Source organism: Limulus polyphemus, unplaced genomic scaffold (genome assembly GCF_000517525.1).
Source record: "Limulus polyphemus unplaced genomic scaffold, Limulus_polyphemus-2.1.2 Scaffold3170, whole genome shotgun sequence".
NCBI classification, from domain to species: domain Eukaryota; kingdom Metazoa; phylum Arthropoda; class Merostomata; order Xiphosura; family Limulidae; genus Limulus; species Limulus polyphemus.
In genome coordinates, this window is record NW_013668780.1 from 18316 (window position 1) to 29578 (window position 11263).

The window sequence follows — 11263 nt, forward strand, 5'->3', positions numbered from 1 at the left end:
AACAGTCAATCTTGTTATTCGGTTAAAAGATTCTAATACAGCCCATACGGCGGCAGGTGCTGCTGGCTAGTTGCCTTCACCTGTAGAGGTTTCTGGCCTGTCCCTTTAGTCCATGCGCCGCAAGAGATGGCGTTGCAGGAGTATTTAGTTCTGTTTCTTATTTTCCATGTTCTTTTCAACTTTGATCTTTTTTTTTATTTAGTTTTACTTCAAACAAAATAACTGTCTTCATATCCTAACTTCTGTTTTTAAAGACACTTGATAAACAATCAATAAAATATCACGGATACGGGCGACTGTGGACTATGTCAGCGTATTTTTTTGTTTGTTTTTCCTGACCTCTTCAAAAAAAAGAATGGCAAAGACCAGGGACACAATACTGTAGAATAATAAAGATTTAAACCTCGATTTCTCTTCTTGTTTTATCAGAAACAGCAGCCAACAAAAGTCAAGAAAGCGAACAAAGTCCGTATCGTTCACTTACCGTTATCAAGGACAAATTTCGAAACGTCCTTTACATTGAAGTATTTTATTCTCCATCTCTGTGTTATTTATCAGTTCTTCAAGTTACCAACTCCGAATTCCGAATGGGATGATTATACCAGTATTCTACAACTTATGTATTACAATGATTTAATTATTATAGGTGGCTTAGTTCGTTTCTTCATTGAGCTGTTGCCTTCCTCCCGGTGGCTAATCGGTAAGTCCGAGGAATTCTGACGCTAAAAATCAGGCTTCGATACCCGTGATAAGCAGAGCACAGATACCTCTTTGTGCTTAACAACAACAACAAATCGCTGACCTTTACCACACCTTATACAAAGAGACTAAACATCGAGATCAGCAACCTCTGTGGTTTTAAGTATAATCGTTCATAATGTTCAACTGGGAAGGAACCTAATGACTGATATGTTACTTTTATTATAGTTAGTAATTGAGCACGAAGACGAGGTTCAGGTCAAAAGCATCTCAACTTTTTGTGTGTGTGAAGTGAAATAGACTATGAAAAAAAAACTTATTTGTGAATCCTGGTTTATTTTTCACAACCTCACAACAGACCATTCATATATTTTTACTTGTGTAGTTGACACTAGAGGGAGACGCTGTCTTTTTTCTGAACTGAAATGGAATGCGAAAACAAATTGTTTATTATTCCAAGTTGATTTTTGATAATAAATACTTGATAGTACGTGTTATACACTTCCGTTATAAATACTTGACAGTACGTGTTATACACTTCAGTTATAAATACTTGACAGTACGTGTTATACACTTCCGTTATAAATACTTGACAGTACGTGTTATACACTTCCGTTATAAATACTTGACAGTACGTGTTATACACTTCCGTTATAAATACTTGATTATACGTGTTATACACTTCCGTTATAAATACTTGACAGTACGTGTTATACACTTCCGTTATAAATACTTGACAGTACGTGTTATACACTTCAGTTATAAATACTTGACAGTACGTGTTATACACTTCCGTTATAAATACTTGACAGTACGTGTTATACACTTCAGTTATAAATACTTGACAGTACGTGTTATACACTTCCGTTATAAATACTTGACAGTACGTGTTATACACTTCAGTTATAAATACTTGACAGTACGTGTTATACACTTCCGTTATAAATACCTGACAGTACGTGTTATACACTTCCGTTATAAATACTTGATAGTACGTGTTATACACTTCCGTTATAAATACTTGACAGTACGTGTTATACACTTCCGTTATAAATACTTGACAGTACATGTTATACACTTCCGTTATAAATGACTGAACAAGTGGTATTGTAAAGGCATTTCAAGACATTCCATTCAAGCTCTGTTAAAAGTCATTAGCTCCCAGTGGCACAGCGGTACGTCTGCGGACTTACAACGCTAGAAACCGGGTTTCGATACCCGTGGTGGGCAGAGCACAGATAGCCCTTTGTGATTAATTAAAACAAATTACAAATCCCTCGATAGAAGTTTGCTTCGTCAACCAGATAACTTCAAAGTTCCGCTGGGCACATGTACCCTCTTGCCCACTCAGGAGACCTGTATTGATTTAAAATGCTCAGTTTCGATTCAAATATTACATAATGCCTTTAACAGTTCCTGTCCCACAGTTTATTAAATCTAAACAGCGAAGCAACACTTCGTAACGTCTATGAGTCACTCCTGCGCCAGCGCATGCAGGGAGCGATATTTCATAAATTGACTCGCAGAGAACTGTGGGTGGTGACCACTGAAAATAACATGGCTGCTGAAGACTGCGAGCTGTGAAGCTCTATGTGAGTTTTTATCGTGTTTTTTTTTTTTTACATGACCCTTTTACCTTGCCCTCACTTTGTTTTCTTCCGTATTTATTTATTGATTCGAATAAGTTATGCTCTTTCCTTATGCTAATTTATTTGTCGTGAACTTGTTACTGTCAGTATGTAAAGCTATTTAGCGAACAGCTTCTAAAACTTATTGCAAAGCGGTCGGTATTGATGTCCCACTTACGCATATCTCTTGTGCTACACGACTCTCCGTTACGTTAACTCTGGTATCGGGGCCATGGATTGCGTGTATCATCTCACCAGCGTGATGAAAATTTTAATTTACGTTTTCAGGGCCAGAGCGAAGGAGTGTTTTTCTTCTTCGTTTTTCTTCCTTGCGCTCCGAACAGAATTGAAGTTTTGGTGAACTTCAACAGATTTTGTGATTCTCGCGAGGCTGTACGACTTTAGAAGATCTCGAAAATTAAACAATCGTCTTGTAAGTTGTAACGTATAACAATAAGGGAGATTTTTTTTTTTTTTCCAATTTAGCTGGCGATAAACTATTGTGTGTGTAAACAGCAACGCCAAAAAAACAGAAACGTATGGGTTCGTTTTATATCTGGAAAGGAAGGGATACGTATTATACGAGTTTTTATTCACGTAGTTATATGATATAAATGATTAGGTCACGAAGAGTTTTAAAAATAAAGCTGCTTGAATGTAACACCATATAAAGAAACGTATGGGTTCGTTTTATATCTGGAAAGGAAGGGATACGTATTGTAAGAGTTTTTATTCACGTAGTTATATGATATAAATGATTAGGTCACGAAGAGTTTTAAAAATAAAGCTGCTTGAATGTAACACCATATAAAGAAAATGCGTGGCTCTTTGTATGGATAATTCTTAGTAAAGCCTTGAAATAATTACATTTATTATAAACCATTTTTTTCAAGGAGAAGTTGTGAACGTATATATAATATACAACATAGATTTTTTTTGCAAGTTTCAAAATTTCGCTAGTCCTCATTTCAACGTTAAAGCAATATAAATATGTATGTTTATATCTTTGTATACACTTGTTTTTTTTGTTTTTTTTTGGAAAACAGTATTTATGCCCTTAATATTTTAAGAACTATCATTTACATTGTTTTGTTGAAAAATTAATAACTGTAAAATATGCAAGTTAAATCAAGTTATCGCTGTAGACATTTTTTGTACATAACTCACTATATAAGTATTTTTTAATGTAAATTAAGCTACTTTGAATGGGAAATCAGCTTGCTGGGAGGGATGTAAATTTGCACGGCAGATTTTCTGCGAAGTTCGTTGAGAATCATGTCCTGAGATATGTATGACTACTTGTAAGAACAATCATTAATCATTTACATTTTCATCTTTTCTTGAGCAACGGAAGAGAAATCACATACCAGGATAATTAACGTTTTCCAGAAGTAAAACGTCATGGTTTAAGGTTTCTTTCCAGTTTTATGAAGAGAGGGGGAGAGATATTCTCGGTAGTTTTTTATATATCTGTTTTCTGAATGATGAAGGTACTATAATATGCATTTCTTTCTTTGCAAGTCTTGCAGAGACAGCATGAAATAGCACTATCTTAGTGATATTCCTAAGAATCAGAAATTCTGTTAAACATGATAAATATGTGACTTAGCAGTTTTGTTTCACATTATGCGGGTGTGCTATTAGCTCATCTTACACTGCACATTGAAAGTAGTTCATTAATTCAACACTAGGTGGTGCTGTTTAAACATACAACAATTTTCAAAATAGCTAGAAACTGTGAAATTCTGTGTTTGTGAACCAGTTATAGACGGGCTTAATAAAACTCTTTAATCATACATCCCATTAAGTCATTAACAGAACTACTGTAAGAAAGACATTTCTATGTAAGTGTAATCTCGTACACTATGTCTTATTTGTCACATTTAACATGTCAAGATGCTTTTGTACAGTGACTGAATTTGATGACACCCAACTAGATAGCATGATTATTTTCGTGATTTCCCCATTGTCTACTGACAGAAAGAATATTGATGAATTAATAAATCAACTTATAAGTATATCTTTTCTTGAAAGTGGTTAAATATTTAAGGTAAATCGTTTCATTTGAAACGGAATGGAAGTCCCTAATTTTCTGGTTACTTACATACTTTTGTTTTCGGCAAGAGAAGCACGTGTTTTTCTCTGTTGTAAGAAACTGATGGTAATGAATACTCGGTATTCTGTTTTCAACGATCTTTCTATTGACCTTAGTAACCAGTTGTGGTTACTCATTAATGTGCTTACAGTAATGACTCCACTATCACATTTAAGATATTATCTCATACTTTTTACAAGAACTATATATTTTTTCCTGTTGTATTTACTATTGTTTGAGCTACATGTTCTTGCTTATGGAGAGATGAGACCCTCACTCTGTTCACTTATAAAGAAATTACTTTAAAATAATTTTGATAGAAACCTTTTATATTGTAAGATGGTAGGGATCCTCATGATTCCTAACTTATGTTTGTTAATAACTATAAATTTTTGTAAGATTTTTATTTTTTTAGTATATTTCTGGAAATATACTGATAATTTCTGATTATCTGGGATGAAAATGTGGCTTTCCAATTCAATGTTTTAGTTTTCCAATTGCAGTTCATCTAATAGTTTTAACTTAATTTTGTGTTTAAAACATTTCAATATTCCCTGAAAATCAACCAGGTGTGGCCTAGTGGTTAGCATCCCCAAACAGTGAATCCGAGGATTTTTGGTTTGCATTCTGTTGCCATGAAAAAAACTCTGCAATTTGAATACTCTGATTTATCAGACAAGTATCCCAATATTTATGATGGGTGTTGTTGACTAGCTGCCTTCCCTGTAGCTAACCAGTTCAGAATGAGAGATGACTTTGTATAGATCGACCACGTGTAGCTTTGCAAAAAATTTTGAAACAAACAAAGTTATCTCGAAAACGTACTAATGGTCAAATTTATGACAGAATGTTAAGCATTTCAAAGTATATAACTTCCCAGACTTTTTATGTGCATTTATTAGCAGTTAGTGTTTTCTATATGCCCCTATCAGTGGCTAGTATTTTCTATGTGCACCTATTAGCAGCTAGTGTTTTATAGGTGCACCTATTAGCAACTAGTGTTTTCTATGTGCACCTATTAGCAACTAGTGTTTTCTATGTGCACCTATTAGCAGCTAGAGTTTTATAGGTGCACCTATTAGCAGCTAGTGTTTTATATGTGCACCTATTAGCAGCTAGAGTTTTATAGGTGCACCTATTAGCAGCTAGAGTTTTATAGGTGCACTTATTAGCAGCTAGTGATTTTATGTGCATCTATTAACAGCTAGTGTTTTCTATGTGCACCTATTAGTGGCTAGTGTTTTCTATGTGCACCTATTAGCAACTAGTGTTTTCTATGTGCACCTATTAGTAGCTAGTGTTTTCTATGTACACCTATTAGTGGCTAGTGTTATATATGTGCATTTGTTAGTTCCATAAGACAGCATTTTTACTATGTGATGGATTCAAAAGCTTAGTTTGCCAAACTTATGTTAATCATCAGAAATTTGTCTGTATTTTAGCAGTGGTGGTAAGTAATAGAGGTCAACATAGAATTTAATGACCTGGTGGTTTTGTGGTACCTTTTAAGTAGATATTGTGTAGTATTTCCATATCAGTTCTGTAGTTCTAACTATGTTTGCTACATTTGATAAAAGATGTGTGTTTTATAGTAGTGGTACAGATATGTTTGAAGTTTAGCAGCTTTCTAGGCATTTAGGTGAGAGACTGAACATTTATAGCATATGTATATACTTTATTTTATCTACCTGTATGAAGGTTTGTGACTTAGCTTATTACTAAACAGGGGAATAATTATAATAAAAGTGGGGGGGGGGTGATTGCTATGTACTCTGTAAGATCCTACCTTGTAGCTCTTGGCAGTTGATTCTCCTCTGTCAACTGCTATTGCTGTTGGAAATAAAGTGAGGGGAGCATACCCCCAAAGTAAAATATACCTTTCCTAATAAAATGTTCTTTCAAAAGAAAAGATTTAGTCATAAGAGTTAAAGTTCCATTCATAATATGATTTAATGTAGGACGTTTAGAAAATATTAGACATTCAGTAATAGGATTCATCATTTCATACACTGTCTCAAAACATACACCTTTCTCAACAGTACAGGTACATGTATGATTTTAAACCCTATAGTGAACATTTGTAAATAAGAAACTCTCAACAGTACAGGTACATGTCTGATTTTAAACCTATAGTGAACATTTGTAAATAAGAAACTCTCAACAGTACAGGTACATGTATGATTTTAAACGCTATAGTGAACATTTGTAAATAAGAAACTCTCAACAGTACAGGTGCGTGTATGATTTTAAACCATATAGTGAACATTTGTAAACAAGGAACGTACATGTATGTAAATTTTGTATGTGAACTAAAGCCAGAAGTATGAAGACACACTGTTTAATAAGTCTGTACGTGTAGAACATAACCATTAAGTTTGATCATTACAAAGATTTTATCTTGAATGTAATGTCTAAAACTATGGGTGGAAAAAGAGTAATGAAATTCATTTATAGGTGTTTCATGTCTAATGAGTAAAAGTCTTTGTTTGTCATGGTGTTTTTAGGGTGAGCACTTTAAAGTCAGGGTGAAAGTATTTTGCAGCGAATGAACAATTAAAGAACTCTTCATGCCCCACCATACTTCCCTAATGCTTGTTGAGGCAATGGTTAGGGACCCTGAAAGAATGCATGAATTTGTAAAGTGGTATCTCAGCTGCATAAAGTGAAGAGAAAAATAACCCATAAATTTAATGTGTTATCGTTAGGTTAAAGTTACTCTCTGAAGAAATATAAAAAATTAGTTTCCCTGTATGTTAAAATCATCTTTGGATACATGAACATTTAATTGTTAAAACTAGTATCTAGTGATATGGATTGGTAGTAGTCTAGGAAAAGAAATCTCTTTGATCTTATGTGTTCAGAATGTTTTTGAAAAATTCAACTGACAGTTTAATTAATACTTAGTGTTTAAAAAGATTTTACCAAGAAAAACAAATTATGAAAAATTTCTCATTATAGACATTTTTAAGAAACCTTATTTCAGTTAATACATATACATTATATCCTGCTTATATAATCATCTTTCACATTATTTAGTCATGTAAATAAGTTTAGTAAAATGTTTTCACTGGAATTTTGGCTTTTACATGTCAAGATACTGCAACATGTTAGGATGTAACATCACCAGGGCTTAAACCTGGGACTCTTAGCTCACTCAAAATAAGGTCCATTATCAAGCCCATGATACAATCTAGCATCTTTAAGCCACCCACAAACAATGGCACTTCCCGGCTGGTAACACAGCAAGAACACCAGGTCAACTGTCAAGTCAAGCATGTTAAGTTGAAGAAAGATGCCCCTCAAGTGCGGAGTAATCAGAAGCTAACTGCCAACATAATGTATCAGAGTGTTAAGTAATCTAACCAGGACTTGAACCTGGGATTCAGAGCTCACATCAATGTGCTGAAGATGATGTGTTAATAACTAAGCTGCCAGCATTCAAGTTGCCTCTATCCTAACAACATTTGATAACAAGACAAGTTGTTTTGTGTGATTTTTTTAAGATGATCATTTTAAAAACTGTTTGTTAGACTTTAGGTATTTACACATTTAGGCTATGGTTTATCAATCCTTAAACTGACTGCCTTTATATCTTGAAGAGGTTTGCTTTTCTATACATAATTGTCAGTAGACTAAAAAATACATAAAATTTGTATAGGAAAGCTCATTCAATTGGTTTGAAAAGGACAGTGTATGAAGTGTAACTAATGTTCCTGTTTAAGATGATGAACATGTGCAGTGGATAAAATAAAGGGATATAGTTCAAAAACAAACAAGCACAAATAAGTAAGTTAATATCCACTACCATCCACCTATGGTAAAATATATCATTTTAAGACTAATAATAATATAAGTTACATTATTCTTTATTGGTCCATTATGAGTTTCCAGCAACTTTATATAATAATGTTTAAAGTATGCATTGTTTTCTGTATGTCACTGCCAATGAGGCCAGACTTGTTCTTAATACCAAAGTTTGTTTGGCCAGAACAAATTCATGTTTTTTTTTTGGAATGACATTTGCTACAAAGTCTTTGTGCAAATTCTTTTTATATCACTCATTTTTGAGAAAAGTGTTAGGTTGTAGAACGTCACATCTGACAAAGTGTGACAAATAGTAATAATGATCTTCTACACACACACACTATTACTAAACACCATGATTCATCAACTGAGATAAACTACATCCAAAATTTACCCTAGTTTTTTTTTACCGGCTGATGTGTGCAATATCTGTCTACTCCTGTTAACAAAAAAAAAATCAGACCTTTGTGACAAAAATGGCTGGTCTGAAAGTTTAAAAAGTTATTGTACACAGACAATAACAAATGAAAAAAGCAGTGATACATATAAATATATATTACAGAAGAATTACTGGTTCGTTGCACACTTGGACTGCATCAAAGTTAGAAGGGAGATGATGGTGTAATTGACCAAATACAAATGTGGTTAAAAGAAGTCATTAAACATCCCTAGAGGAATAACTGTATCATATGATTTTATTGAAATAAGGGCTAAGTTCAGGAAAACAAAATGTCAACATAAATTTAGATCAGTCACTTCTGACCGTGTGTTTCTAGTATTCCATATTATAGTATAGTGCACTGTAATTCCTTGAGCATGAAGAAACTAGACTGTTTATGTACACCAAATAATGCACCATGAGGTGGGTGCTGGTTGGAGGGGACTTGTACGTTTTGTTTTTTGTGCCTTAAAAGTGGAATTTGTGTATTGTATTCCATGATTAAGATGATTTTCTGCAATGCATAAACAATAGACAATTTTAGAACCTAAATTAATTACAAATTGTTTCCTGTCACCTTCTAGATATTCTAAGTGTGTTAGTGCTGCGGCTGTACACCATATATACACACAGTAGGTGGCACAAGAGAGGCTCATCCCTTATTTTTACTTACCTCTTTCCATGGCTGCAGCATTCAGCTACTCCAGATATACTAAAAACAATCCTTTAACACCCTATTCTCCACGCATGAATCCTGGATCCACCACTGTTATTACAACGTTTTCACGAGTGTACCTGAAGATGATATGAGCTTGTCAAAATGTTTTACATTTGTAACAAAGTTTCTTTCACTACCCATTCAAGCTGTCTTCAAACTTTATTTTCTAAAAAGTGGATTCCTTATCATCAAATATCAAGTGTCTGTTGAGCGTAAAGAGAATAGCTACAAAGAATGGTTCAAAGAATTTAGGGTTTGAAGATGGTAAAATAAAAATGTGTGCATTCATAAAGAAAGTAAACAGGTTTTATTTTAATGTTTGAAATTGGATTTTTAAAATTAGCACTTGTAATAAAGATGTTAAAATTAAATGTAATGAGAGTAAGGTTTGGAAATCTAGTCTTTCACTTGGTTTTAATACAGATTTATTTTTCTTTTAGAATATTTAATGTATGTAGTAGCTTACTTAATGATGTGAAATCTGCTAATATTAGGATGCCAGAGATTACATTTTACATGCAGTGTTGATGTTTGTTATTGACTGCTTGTAGATCAAGTATGACCATGATAGATTGAGTGGCATAACATACAGACAAAAAAAAGAGTCATTTGGTCCTTCAAGGCTTTTCTTCCACACCGACCCTTGAATCATTTAAGCCAGCATATTATTTTTGTTAATCCCTTATAAAGTGCTTGCCCCTACTACTGCCAACAACAACTAATTCCATAAGCCAGTTACCCTATTAGCAGTGGCATGCATAGGGCAGGTAGTGGCTGGGTGGGCTAAAGCCCCTGCTTTCCTGCCCGAGTGCCCTGAAAGTGCCATTTTTTTTCTCTGTTATAAAATTTTCAACAAATATGAAAAAAATACACCTGATTCCACACTTGCTTGCTGTGAATTATTAAGAAAAAAAAATATTTCAGCATTAAAATGAATGGCACACAAAAACTTACAGGTTCTTCAAGTAAAAAAATAATTTTGTTATGGTATTAAGTTTTAACATACAATAATCCACTGTTTAGTTTTAGATTGTAAAAAGTTTATAAGACCAAATGAATAGGAATGGTTTTTACCCTATATGTCCCATAGTCTCCCTTAACTCACACACCCCCACAAAAAACAACAAACACATCTTATCATGCTTAAAAAAGTGCCCTTTTTGACAATGAGCCCCTGCTCTTTCAGTGTCCACTTCATATTACTGTCTAGTACAAAAGTAAAACTGTCTGAACTTAAACCTAACCTATGTTTTCCAAACCTCAAACTTGTGTCCTTGCAGTTATTGTCTTTAGAATAAGTACAAAACAATCAGTGGCCTTTATCCTATCGATCCCCAGAATAACTTCAGTAAGATCATCTCTCACCAGTGTAGTCCTGCAAGGTTGTGAGTTAGTATCATTTAATGTAACGGAAGAAATGCCACTGCCATACTTCAAATACAGATTATTTCCTGTGTTGCTTTCTTGTACATTTAAATGTGGATCGATGGGGATATATTCGCGTACCTAATACGGTCCACTTTATACTTAATTAAGTTTTTATCATTGCTTTACAGATGACCATGGATATACTGCTGTTTTACTATAATATACCTGGAGTAATGATTTTCTGAACTTCTAATTAACTAGTAAACATGGTAGCTACATTATATGATTAGTTTGATAATTAGCTGATCTATCAAAAAGGGAAATAATGGCAATCCCTCACTTCTGGATTGACCACCTCATCACTGCCTTTCATTCTTTTCTTAAGACAAAATATATTACGAGATTTTAACCTGTCTATTTACGATAACCCTTTCATCCCTGGAATCATCCTAGTAGGCCTCCTCTCTTAACCCTTTCATCCCTGGAATCATCCTAGTAGGCCTCCTCTCTTA

At 33.9% G+C, this 11263-nt stretch overlaps 1 protein-coding gene across 1 annotated transcript in view; it reads left to right on the forward strand.

Moving 5' to 3' along the window:
* Positions 1-2220: 2220 nt before the first annotated feature.
* Positions 2221-11263, forward strand: part of LOC106468805 — a 20231-nt gene continuing 11188 nt past the window's right edge. The window contains exon 1 of the mRNA XM_013929243.2: positions 2221-2291. The gene's annotated coding sequence lies outside the window, so the exon portion shown is untranslated. The remainder of the gene's footprint in view (positions 2292-11263) is intronic.